The sequence below is a fragment of the Balearica regulorum genome, chromosome 23, assembly GCF_011004875.1.
Source record: "Balearica regulorum gibbericeps isolate bBalReg1 chromosome 23, bBalReg1.pri, whole genome shotgun sequence".
Taxonomy (NCBI): Eukaryota; Metazoa; Chordata; class Aves; order Gruiformes; family Gruidae; genus Balearica; species Balearica regulorum.
The window spans coordinates 5,982,896-5,996,070 of record NC_046206.1 but is presented as its reverse complement, the minus strand read 5'-3'; the positions used below and the strand labels follow the sequence as shown (position 1 = coordinate 5,996,070).

General features: G+C 50.6%; 1 long non-coding RNA gene across 3 annotated transcripts; it reads right to left on the bottom strand.

Moving 5' to 3' along the window:
* Positions 1-202: 202 nt before the first annotated feature.
* On the bottom strand, positions 203-11,852 carry LOC142604896 (uncharacterized). Of its 3 annotated transcripts, none has more exons than XR_012838746.1 (5): positions 11,719-11,852; positions 2,084-2,271; positions 1,397-1,535; positions 800-887; positions 203-395 (listed from the first exon to the last, which is right to left on the bottom strand). It is a non-coding gene; the product is annotated as an uncharacterized LOC142604896 (long non-coding RNA). The 3 variants fall into 3 exon arrangements; XR_012838745.1 differs by lacking the exon at positions 11,719-11,852 and adding an exon at positions 2,360-2,610; XR_012838744.1 differs by lacking the exon at positions 11,719-11,852 and having other exon boundaries at positions 2,084-2,610.
* Positions 11,853-13,175: the final 1,323 nt, after the last annotated feature.

Below are 13,175 nucleotides of genomic sequence, written 5' to 3'. Positions count from 1 at the left end.
AACCACATGGTCTGTTTAGAGGCAAACTGTATTGGGACAGGTTCAAAAACAAGCTTTCAGAATATATTCTGTCATCTTCTTCATTTAGTTTTCAAAGTGCCGTCCACACCCCTTTCTCTGGTCTTCAGTCTTTGGGGGGGAAGGGAGTTCTTGCCATGGTTTGGGAGATCCCCCTTGGGAATTCCACCCCCCACCTCTTCCGTCCCATCGAGCTGCGGGCCTGCAAGAGAGGAGTTGGGCATTACCACGCTCTGCCTCCACGCTACGCTGCAGTCAAGCTGACACGTCCTCTTCTGAGCCCCAGCGGCCTGGAGTTGTGCTGTACTCACCACCTTCCTCTTCCTCGCCCCAAGGAGCAGAAGGGGCTTGCAAAATGCCGCCTTGGAGCTTCTCCCCTGCAAGGACAACACAGGTTAACTGTGCTAGACACCGGCCTCAGACCTTTCTTTTGTAAAGAAAAACGCAACAGTGACTTGGGAATGCACCCCTTTGATTCCTTTTTTCCTGGGTACCCTATTCCTTGCCCTGAGAAGGGCACACTCCACGGGAGTTCAGTCAGCCCCTCCTTGCCTGTAAATACATTGTGTTTTGTAAAACTCTATGAAGTGGAGACGCTGTAATAAACTGGGATATTTTCTAATACTCAGCCTGTGCAGTTCTTCGTGAGCATCTGTGCAAGTGTCCCTGACCCTGGAAACCTGCATTTTCAGCATCCAGGGTGCTCTAGGAGCGATGCTGAGCAGGGTGGGTTGTTCTTTCTGCCGGAAACAGGAGGATTTAAATTGCTTTGCCATCTCACCATTCAGCTTCAGAGGCAGCACTGGCTGATGTATATTCCAGGGCGCAGCAGAAGCCGGACTGCAAGGGCTCACAGGAAGGTAGTGTCCCTGTAGAGAGATCCAAGGCATAAACAGAGTTAGGGAACATTTTTGTTATCTGTGCTTGCACAATGCTACAGCAACATAAAAAGTGTTTACTGCGGTCGCTCGCTGACCCCTGATCTCTGACACAGCGCTGGCATGTGGGTGGACACAGAGCAGCTGCCAGGGCGTCCCTGCGGCCGCAGCTCTGGCAGAGTTCTCAGCCCCACATTGGGCAGAAAAATGCTTGTTCCAGTACAGATTTGGCAGCAAACCTGCTCTCCAACCCGAGGACCGGGCACTGTAGGAACACACCTCAGGCTAAGGCACATTGCAGATTGTGCACAATTGCACGTTTCTCCCCTGAAGCTGGCCAGACTCGGTGCTTCTGTTTTCCCCAACAGAAGCAAGAAAGTTGCCACAGGCACAGCTTGCAGCTCTGAAGCAATCTGCTGCTTCTGTGTCCAAATCACCCTGTGCTAAAGAGACCCCGCTGCCTGGGGCTCTTCCCTCCCCATTCGTGCAACTTTTCCTACCTCTGTCCAGACCCTCACTCCGTTCCATCGCTGGGGTGGACTCCAGGCATGAATGCAGATGGCAGGTCCTGCGCTGGCTGTTCCTTGTGTGTAGGAGAGCTGTCTGCTCCCCACAGCCCAGCCCAGGCCGATGGCATCACTGCAACAGCAATGGGGAGAGAGAAAAGTCAGCCAACCCCCAGAACTGCTGCTCCCCACCTCCCAGTCCAGCTCATGAGACCAGAAGCCCAGCCTGGGGGTACAGTTGCCATCCCTGGGCTGGGACGCTGAAGAGTTTCCAGCTACACGGTGCCAGAGCAGGAAAAATCCACTCCAGGCACCCCAGCCCTAAATCACAGACACCGGAGACGCTGCCACACCAGCTGCCCCATCTTGCGGCAGATTTGGGAACACCAGTTCCTCCCAGTAGTACTCCAGGACCAGTACACCCCACCCAGTATGGCATTGCTAGCTAAATATATCACGTCCTGGGGATAACAAGGTCCTCCCCGAGCCACCGCACAGGGCACCTGACCCATTTTCTCCTCACTTGCAGAGGTCCCAGCAGCACACTCACCCCAAGTTTTCCGGCCTCCGATACGCCCAGTTGTGCCCACACCCCGCTGTGCCCTGGGGCGTTCCGTCAAATCCGTTACAGAACGGTCCTGCCTGGACCGGATGCAAGAGAAGAGGAGTAAAGCAGCTCACCTGAAGGCATTAAAGCCTGGCGGTCAGCACCCACACGTGGGGGAACCGCAGGGGGATGGTTTGTCGCCTGCTGAGCGCGAGATGCAGCGTTTCCTCGCTCTCCGTTGTGCCTGCACATGCGGCTCTGGAGCTGCCCGGGCCGGGCCAGGAGAGCACAGGAGATGTTTTTCCAGACAGAGGCACAAATCCTGTGAAAGCAAAACACAAAGCATGTTCAGACAGGTTTTGTTTTACCAAGCGCAGCATTGGCCACCGCAGCAAGGTGCGACACAGTACCTCTTTTCCTCCCTAAAAGCCCTGATGATGGGCTAAGCACACGTGTGACATCATCAGATGGGTGAGGGAGGCAAGCAGAGACAAAAACGCCACGTTCGCTCTCGGCATCGCTTTGGACACGTGTTTCCTGTGCCTGTAACTCCAGAGGAGTCTTGTTTGGATTGCGGTCTTGAGGGCTCCAGCTTGGCAAAGGGATATCGAAGAAGCGGTTGGGAGAAGAGTCGAGAACATTAACAGAAGGCTCCACTATGGCTCCAGCATCGCCTTCCCCTTGTCACAGGAAGGCCAGCGCCCCTAAATCCACCTCGGCGGTTTGATAACCTGGTCTGGAGTATTTCTATTGTACAGAGGACAGAGCAAGTGCAATTGCCCCAGAAGAGGGAGGAAACTGGCATGACAATGCCCACCCCACCGCTGTGGGAGGGCTCCCTGCTTTAGAGGGGTGCGATAACCGCTTTGGTTCCCTCCACGCCCAGCTTTCGTGCTCACCGTCTCCAGAGAAGTGGTAGGTACCGACAGGGAGCTGCAACACCCTCCCAGCTAAAGCAAACTAATATTAGGGGTGTCCAAAACCTCCAGCCACTACACCCCGGCTCGTACAGGAGTCAGAAGTACTGAAGTGGTTCACTGGCAGCGCCCAGTTCTCACCTTGGGTGCTGGCAGCTGGCACACAGGAGCCCCAGGAAGGTGTCTGGAGACTGAAGGAAAAGCTGCTTTCCCAAGAGGATCCCTTCTCCTTCTTCCTGGCAGCTGCCCCTCTCCATAAGACCTTCCTGCTACCTTCTAAGAGGCACCTCACAGGACCAGAGGTCTGGTGGCAACACAGATGCAGTTTCTCCCCCAGAGAAGCCCTGCTGTACCCCAACCTTGCCCAAGAACACAGCAATCTTTCCCCTCTGGCGCCTTCCTCCCTGCCGCTGGCTTATTGCGGCCTGTTAGAGCGAGAAGAGGAGGAGTGCCAAGAGAAGGATTTCAGGAAAAGGCAAAACACCAAGTTAAAGATTAGCCCTGCCTTGGGGAAGCTGGGAGACACACAAGGGGAGCTCTTGGTGACCTGGATGCATCCAAAACAAAGAGGTCCTTCTGCTAACGCACAGCCATTTCGCAGGTGTGTTCCTCTGCGAAGGCAGACTCCTTCCTTCGGCACGCAGGTGATGACCAGCTAGTCTCCCACAGGCCCGACACGCCTTGTCACGACACAAGATTAGGACGGAAAACACCTCCTCGTTGGAGGACAGGCACCTCCAGAGAGCATCAGGGGAACCAGAGCCCCAACCAAGACTCACGCAGCACCAGGCGACAAACACGCGGTGACCTGGGTCCCCGAAGCAATCAGTACAGCAGGACTACTCAGAAACCTCAGCTCCTGCAGGAACCAGCTCCTGGTAAGGATTATAAAATCAATAAAAATACAAGAAATATTAATAAAAAAAAAGCAAGCCAGGTCCCCGAAGTCAGACCCCACTAGATGTCTCTCTCGGCCAAGGCACAAGGGCTCCTGAAGCATCACCAGGACGGAGGTCCAGGGAAGCAAAGGGGCAGGTCTGCAAGCCCCAGAGCCCTCTCCCAAAGGAGGCAGCCAAGAGGAGAAAGAAAGAATGAGTGGGCAGGGAAGGGAAACAAGCGTGGGCAGCGCTGGATGCAGAACCGAGCCAGGCAGCTCGCAGCAGCTGGCCTTGCCGACAAGGTGCCTAAATGAGGTACTTTGGGGGAAAAGCAGCTCTGAATCAGCCTGGAAAGTCCCATCCCTCACGTTAAAGGTTCAAGTCTAAGAGTTTGCTGATGGTCAGCGGCCCACTTGATTATTTTCCCCACCAGCAGTTCCCAAGCTGTTCCACCTCTGCCTCAGACGCATCAGAAAGAACAGCCCTCCACTTGTTTCTCTTAATGTGGAACCAGTTTTCAGACCCCAAATGCTGCGTTTCGCTTTCATGCGGTGCAGTTCTGGTACCACGGGATATAGGCAACGTACACCCAGCCCTAAGTTTGTACTCAGGGCTGGAAGGGGTGAAACACCACTGAACTGGGGATGGGAACTGTTAACAGTCACACCGAGAAGCGGCAACACCAGGGGTTTGTATAATCCGGCAGCAGCTTGGAGGTGGAGCAGAGTCAGACTTGTCCCCAGGCACACAAAATAGAAGAGGGTCTGACATTTGTGTCTCATTGCAGCGGTTGTCTTAGAAACTGTGAGAAAAGTAAAGAGATCAGAGGACCCAGTGCAATCACTGGGGGCAACCTCTCACCCCAGGAAGGCGGCACAAACAACGGGGTCAGGGAACAGGGAGCTGAGAGGATTTAACGCTGCTGGGAGCTCTCGGGATACCTACGGGGGTTAGGGAGGAAGGAAAGGCTGCATCCCCTGGAAGTGGACCTGGGCAAGGCTGCCTGGAGGTCAGCACCCCGAGCGGCCCGTCCCAAATGGGAACGGATGACTTGCAGGAGGCAAACCACCAGGGAAGCACGCCAGGTCTTCGGGAGGAATTACTGCTGATGAATCAAAAGGAAAACATCCCACACAATTGCTTGGAAAGCCTTCTTACTCAGTCTTGCTGGGGCAGCCCGGCTGCTCCCGTGGACGTGCGCAGCAAAAGGACCAGGCCAGGGGTCTGCCTCCGCACCCTGAGCTACACAGACCATCCTGCTCCACATCCCTTCTCTTTGGGGTGCCACACGCTACTCCAGGCAGTTTCACACCCGCAGCAGCCTTGGGTGCTTAAAAAGTCCCCTTGGTGTTAAAGATCAGACCCGGGACACATGAAGCACTTCCTCCCTCCCGGCCCCTGCGCCAGCTCTCCTTCCGCTTGGCCGATCCTCGCTCCCCTGCCTCCCGTCCTTCTGCTCGGCTGGCCCCAGGCGTCCGTGCACATCACGAGGCCCTGGCTCCCCTTCTCACTCTTGGCTGGCCCTTCTGCCAGCAGATCTCCTTTGTGCTCAAAGGCCCACCCCACTACCTATAGCTCACCACACAGGATGACATCCTTCTTTACATCCACTATAGCAGGTGTTTGCTCACTCCCGCAGCTGAGCACGGCAAGGTTTAGGGGAGACCTCGCTTCCTTCTTATCCAGCATGTGCACGGCAAACCCAGCCGCGATGGACAGCCTGCATGTTGCCCAAATAGAACTGAAGGGTGGGAGGAAAAAAAACCACCTCTACAGACATTTTAGGGCTTGGCTTATCAACAGCCTTTTGCACAAACACATGGCCTGCCCACGGTTAAAGCATCAGTTCACATTACCACACGCTGTAACGCTAGCTATCCCCACTTCTTACGAGCTCTGGAGTAAGCAATTAGATAAAAAAAAGCAGCTGTGTAGCATCCCCCATCTCTCACAAACTAGCAAGTTCAGGTTCTTACCTCCTTCCTTCAAAATGTTTTTAGGGATTGCACGCAAAAGAGCAGCAAGTTATCTTTGGGCTTCAAATCACCACTTGTGTTATTGCTTTGCAATCACCTCTGTGCCAGCCGGGAGAATCACTTCACATGCCACTGTCCGCTGATTTTTTCCTACGTGTATTCCCCAGCTTGCTGGTGGGGGGGGGATGAGCAGGGGAAAAAGAAAAAATTAGATCCAGCAGAGCAGCCAAGAGCATAAGTGGATTGTCTCCATAACATCCTTCAACAACAGTGGTCTCAATCCACTGGGCAGACTTTCTACCCCTCAGTTACTCAAACTCTTATCTTATCACGGCTGAAGGCTCATTGTAAGTGCCGAATGCCGCAGCCTCACTGGATTTTTCTCTGCCCAGCGACTCCAGTCTAGATTGCACTGCTGAACTGGGGCTCTGCAGCCTGGAAGGGCAGGTTCCCCCCCCTCCCTCCCCAGGGCCAGATCCTGGATGCACTGAGTGAACCAGCTCACAGCTCCTGTCTTCAAGCATTGCAGCATCACCTCGATAGCAAGAGGGAAATACCTTTCTCCCCTCCGCCCCTTGGGAAACATCAAGTGACACTATTTACAGGCACGGCAGCCGCCGCAGAGTTCCTGGAAAGCGCCTGACTGAACACACGCCTGCATCCCGGCTGCCTGGCACGGCTGGCAGACATGTCGGGAGAAACCTGGGGCTGAGAGCGCAAAGCGGGGACCGAGGTGTGCTGTTTGGGAGCACAGGCTTTGACAGAAAGGCAGTAGGAAAGCTCCAGGGGAGCGGGTTCCCAGCAGCTGCCGCTGGACACGAGCTGCCTGCACAGCAAACCAGTGCTTGCACCTAAATCCAGCGCTTTCCCTCCCAGTGCTCACAGTGGGGGACAAGAATGACAGCAGCTTTTATAATTCAGGAGCACGCCATCACCCACGGGGAATACAAGATACTTTGGCTAAGCCAGCTCTTACCGTCACCTCGTTTAAAGTCCAGCTACTCTGAGATAGCGGCTTTGGCTTTCTCCAATGAGATAGGAGTCCCTGGCTACACACCAATGTACCTTCTTGATCTTAGGGTCACTAAATGTACGTTAAATTCCCATTTTTAAGCAGATGACACTGGACAGAGTCCTCTGGTCTCAGGTCCATACACAATCTCGCAGTGAGGTTCTTTTGCAGAGTGAGCACAGGGAGCTTTTCCCCTGCCTTGCTCACCCCGACAAAGCACAATCCCCGCAGTGAGAGGGAAACACCAGACCTTGATGTCTGTACTAGCGATAGACGAACCTGAAAAGGAAACATAAAAGCAGCCTCTCGGTAAGCTGCGGGAGACAGACATTTTGTGACGCAGCGAGTGGACTTTCAGCATTGCGCCTTAGAGCGACAACGTCCTGGTCTAGAGTTCATTGGCACAGGTAAAATCTTTCACATCTGCTGCACTTACAGTAAGAAGGATGACAGCTTCTTTACGAATAGGCAGAGCTTCCAAAGAAGAACAGCATGGAGGGTTGCCTTGGAGACTGCAGTAAGCAGCATGCTGCCAGATGACTGGGTCTCATACCACAGCAGGCACTTGCCAGAAGGGTGATCTCAGCGGTGTGCGCTGCATTATCAAACATTTCTGGAGGAAAGATTGAATCTGTGCAAGGATGGGGTGAATCAGGCTGTGCGGAAGGTGGTTCTTTACGTTACCATTAGTCATGTTCTTTGGCTTTGCCCCCCGCAGCACGGCCACAGCATTCATCGGACCAGAGAAACCAGGGTAGATGCCACTCTGCTCATTTCGGATAAACCATGAAACATCTCCCCAAGCAACCCACACAAAAAACCCACACCCCTCAAAGCTTCCCCTCATGTGATATTTTACACTACCACAGACCTCTTGACCACTACGAGCTTTCCACCCTATCCTAAATATTTCTGGAATTATCTTCATGGTGGACCGTTGGACTTGCTTCTAGTTCTGTCCCTTGCACAGCCATGCTTTAGAAAAATTATTTCCCCCTTCTTGTGCGGGCTCCCATTTGACAGCTTATCCAAGGTCTGATCCCACTCATCTTTCATGGAAAATGGCTTTATCCCGTCATGACCAATCTATTTAGCAGACGATATTTTAAGAATTACTTCAGCATTACAGTCAAGCTACTGGTTACACAGCATTGGCAGTGCAGACAGGATAAGCCAAGAAAGCGATCCATGGGAAAATCTTCAGCTTGCTAAGAAAAAAAAATAAAATCAAGCTTCTTGACTAAGCGCTAGGCACAAGCAACGCCTAAAATAAAACCAGCAGTTGCCACATGTTCGGCTTGCCATGTAGTTCAATATTTCAGGGGTGATCTTGCCAGTTTCCACCAGTTGCAGGTATGCTTATATTGTATAGAAAAAAAACCCCCCATCATCCATAAAACTTTAATTCCTGCAAAGGACCACAGCTCTTGGTACTCATGCTACCTACACTATCAGTGCTTGTCAGTCTACAAGTAATACCATAACATTCTCCTTTCAAAGGCCTTTTTATTCAGGACACACATCAAAGTCACCCAGAAAGAGTTAACCAGTACTCAAGTAATTTGGTGAGTATTAACCCACTGTAGCTTTGTGCTGGCCACTCTTCCAGTGCAGGGCTGGAACCAAGGAAAGGAAACAAATCAGGTGGAGGGTTCGGAAAACATCTCTCATGGTGAGAAATCTGCCAGGCTCCCAAGGGAAACGATGAGAACCCTGCTGCTTGAGTCACTTAAAACTGGACCCAGTACAGGAAAATCTAGCATAGGGAACAAACCTTCCCCCATAGGGGGGGAAAAAAAAAAAAATGGAGAAGCTGGATGACCTCAGATCTTTCCCATCTCCAGTTTTTGTGGTTCCAGAAATTTGCAGAGGCGATAGCTGACGCAGCACTAAACAGGTAAGTCCTATGATTAATGTTTGCTACCAAACCTGCCAGAGTGAGTCAATCCGATCAACGCAGCTTGTACAGCAGCATTCGGCCCTGGACTGCGTGCATGAAGAGCTGCTTCTAACATGAGAAGAAACTCCAGCATCCACAGGAAAACCCCAGCCTATGCAACAGGCAGGATGGCAAGAGGCAGCGAGTTTACAAAAGCCACTTTCGTGGCTTTTAGTCTCGACTAGTCAAATCTCCAGCCTCAAACATTTGAGACTGAAGTTATCCGACAAGGAATTTACACTTTGCATAGCGGAAGTGTGATGTTCATATGCTTTCAGACAAATTCTTCTAGTTACTTACTGGAAGATAACAGTCAAGAAACCAACCTCAGTAATACTGAACAGGATACTGCTGGTTTTGTTGTTGTTGAAGAGCCACACGCTTCAGAAACATTACTATTAGCTGGGGTGAGGAAGAAAACACCACTAGGAAAAGCTCTTTCCTTGATTAATATCAGCCTCTCGTGCTTTCTTTTGCACACAACTGCTGCTAACACCTGGAAGATACTGGACTAGACAGATCATTAGTTTCCTAGCAAATCCCAGCAAGCACAAGATAACTCGAACACACAGTTCATCCATCAGAGACCTGCACTGGCCGCTGCAGTCCCCAATACACCCACAAAGGAGAGAAAAAAAAAAAAAAAAAAAATCAACCCTCTGAGCCTGCCTGGACCTCTGGAAGGCAGCAATTGCCCACACAAGGACACTTGTCCTCAACAGAGACTTGGCAGAGCAGCTAGGAGGTCTATTACTATTGTCATTCTAGCAGCCAGCCAGCCTTGCCTATTAAAACAAGGTATTTGCAGGGTGATGAATTCTTATTTCAAGATAATTTATAGCCTTAGTAAATAAACAGGCTTACGGCTGTTTAAACAGTCATATACAACAGCCCTGGGCAAGCACACTGAAGAACAGAAGAGTTGTCTGAGCTGGGAAGGGATAGCAGAGGAAAGCAAGTGACACCTCAAAACACTTACCCACCAGAAATGAAATTCTTCCCCTCTCAAAACCATGACCTAACCCCACTCCCTCAACCATAGTTCTCACTCACTCTTCTACCCACATCTCTGCACCAGAAATCCAAGATACCTTTACTATATCGGGTATCGTGTCACCTTTCACCACGTGCCTTTTACACCGCTCGAGCCACCTGGCTGCACAGAAGTTCACACCAATTCCACCCCACCTCTTTGGGCAACTGTATACAGTAAAAATTGTAGTTATAACTTTCGCTATTGTTACGCTTCTGTGTTTTTTTGTGTGTGTTTTTGTTGTTTTGGTGGTGGTGGGTGGGGTTTTTTTTGTTTGTTTGTTTTTAAAATGGGATTGATAGGACTGGAAATCCCACAGACTAGTTTAAGACACCAAATTAAGACACCTTTGAAATCAAGGTCATGGGGATCCACTTGATTTTTGTTCTATTACCAGAGGTGTTTTAGAGGGGCTGCATGTTTCACAGCACGATTACAGCCATGGTCATTGGGGCTGGGGCAGAGGCAGGGAAGGAGCAGAGATGTCCTTTGCTTCATTTTAGATGCATTCCTGCAGGCAAGCTGCAATAACCTGCTATTCCAAGAACAAGAGAAACAATTAAGGGCTGGAGGTACCAACCTGGGAGAAAGCAGCTAAAAAGTGCAAGAAAGGAAACAACCAGCCTACAGATACCAAATCATGCTAATCCTCTGGCCAGAGGAATTATTCTGGACAATGCAAAGGACTGGATATTCCCTAGCAGTCATGGGATGAGAGGAAAAGGAAAATTTCAGCTGCCTACCAAGGACTGCTCCCAGGAGGAAGGTTCAGATGAATCTCTTCTTCCAGGGAAGGGACAGAGCGTTCTCCCTGCAACCCGCTTATTGCTCCACTGTGGCACGTGGGGGAATATAGGAACAGCCCTGATGCAGCCAAGAGCATGGAGAAGATGAACTCATTCCCTCCCTCATGTGCTTGTTCCTATAGATCAAGCCACTCGGAATATTTATCCCATGTCTTGATCGTGCCTATGGGCCTGCCTGGCTTGCTGCCCTCAAGAGATTACAAGCAAGGAACGGTAAATTGCTAGCCAAGAGTGACAAGGTCTCTGGCCCCACAGAGAGGGGCTAGCAGCTAGGATGTGTTCAGCTAAATCCCCACCTCTAGCTAAGCTGTTGCAGGCTCAGAGCAGCGTGCCACGAAATTTGCATCTGGGCTTGCTGACACCTAGGCCAGGGACGTGGTTGGGAAGGCAAGGAGAGCTCAGCAAGCTGGAAAGCTCTTTCAACTATACCTTACACCGTACTGAAGGAAAGCATGAGTTAGACACAACAGGAGCCAGGGATGAGGGAGAAGACAGTCTTGTCCATACAGGATTTGAATAGCCTCTCTTGGACAAGAGACAGCTTCTATGCCAGCCTGCCACTGCCTTGTCAAATAGCCTCAGGCAATCCTCTCAGCCCCTCTGCTTCCCTCTCCAAGGCACGACAATACTTCAGAACCCCCTATGCAGTGAGAAAATACATTAAGATATTGCTATTACAGCAGATGACCTCATACAGACATGCAAGAAGGTTTCACCCCAGCAAGCATGTTCCACAGACATGATGTTTCCTCACCTGAGGAAACAGTGCAGAGCTGGGAATCGCTCCCAGGAGCCTCTCCAATTACTGCATTTCACTCAAAACAAAGACTGCTCACATGGTAAAGGCTGCCAGGGCTGCCCATCCCTCCCTCAGCCAGCAGGAATGGCTCACGGATAGGTGGAAAGAAAGCTGAGCACATGTCCTGGTCCTGGCCCAGAAGCATGGCATCAGAGTTCATAAGTTTGGCTTTGGAGCTGAATTGCCACAAAACTCAGAGAAGCTCAAGATACAGCCTGCATCGTGTCTGTACATGTGCTACGCCTGTGTCTGAGCCAACTGGAAGTTCTGTGGCTAGATTAACTCAGCACCACATCAGCACTAAAGGATCCCACCTCTTAACTGAGTTCATCACCGCTACAGGGTGCTAGGTCAGACCTGGTTCACATCCAAACATCTCTGAACACAGGCAAAATGAGCACGCATCTACCTGCAAAATACTGTACAGAGGCACCCAGGAAGAAACAGGCCAGGTTCAGAGTGAAGTCAGGCTCTCCTGGGACACCAGCTGAGTCTCCCAGAGGTTAATTCTCCAATACCCTGGTGCACCAGTACCCAGAGCACAATGAGCCATGGTAGCGAGTTACCTAAAGTCATAGGACACACAAGAAAAATTAAACTCAGATTTGCTAAGGCTTCATTTCGTGTCTGACCCAGAACACCATCGGAATAGCGAGGTAGTAGGTGTCTCTGGGTATTTTGTGTGGCACCAACTCTAACCATTCTACTGTCTCCTCTTTCTCAGAAACTTAGAGAAAGGTTTAGGATATTTCCCAAACCTTCCCACCAGATCTAGTTTCTGCTCACAGGCGTAGGTGTTACTGAGAATTGCTGCTGCTGGGAAGAATTGTTCAGCAAACACACTTTGAACAGGATCCATATAGAAGAGGTTTGTGTTTCCTGAATGGAAACGAAACCCCTTTATATAGGCTGGATTGGAGATTCAATGGCCAAACTGTTCCCTCCAAACCTTATTTTCTTTGGACCTTGAGTATACCCCACATGAGACATCTGGCACAGAGCTTACAGGATACAGTTTGCTTTGGCACTGGCTGGGGTTTGGAGCTCACAGTGTTTAAATAGGATTTTATGAATCGAACAGTCTCACTCTCTTCTGTAATGCTTCAAATTAAGGTTTCCACATATGCCTTTAATAGAGATTCACTAAGACACTTATTGCATGTTAAATAAACATCACTCGGTGAAATAGAACACCCTCATTGAGGATTAACAAACACACAATTCAGTCAGGCTGCTGCAGCTGTTAAACCTCAACTACAACTTCAATGTCATAATCAGGCATTTTATTAAGATAATAATTGCCCTATTAATGCTAATTAAATGACTAATGCCTTTACACTCCTGTGACGCTGTTCACCGATAACCCCAAAGCAGATGCAGCAGTCAACTCCATCCCCATCTCGGCCCAGGTGCTAACAACACACCCAGGAGTTACTCACTGTCCACTACTCCATATAAGCTTCCAGACAGAATTTAGAGAAGTGCAATCCGTTGGGCATTTTTTTGGATAATGAAGGAGGTGTATGCAAAAAAAAAAAAAAAAAGTAACATCTTCCTGAAAAGTTATGGGCAGGTTAGTTAATCCAAAGGATGAGACCCTCAAGCTTGGTTTTGACCGGGTAAGCAGGGCAGAGGAATAACTGCTGGCCAAGATCACCAGCTATAGATCTAGCAAAGTAGAAAGGGATCACTGCCCTAACCGCAAGGCCGCCTCACATGCACACGTCATGCCAAGAACACCTCACCAGGACCCTGTTCAGAGGGCCGAGGAAGCCCAGGCAACCTGCGAGTCCAGCGCTCAGCCCTGAGGCTCTCAAGCCACCCCGGAGCCCGAAGGGGAACAGAGGACGCCGATTTGCAGCCTGA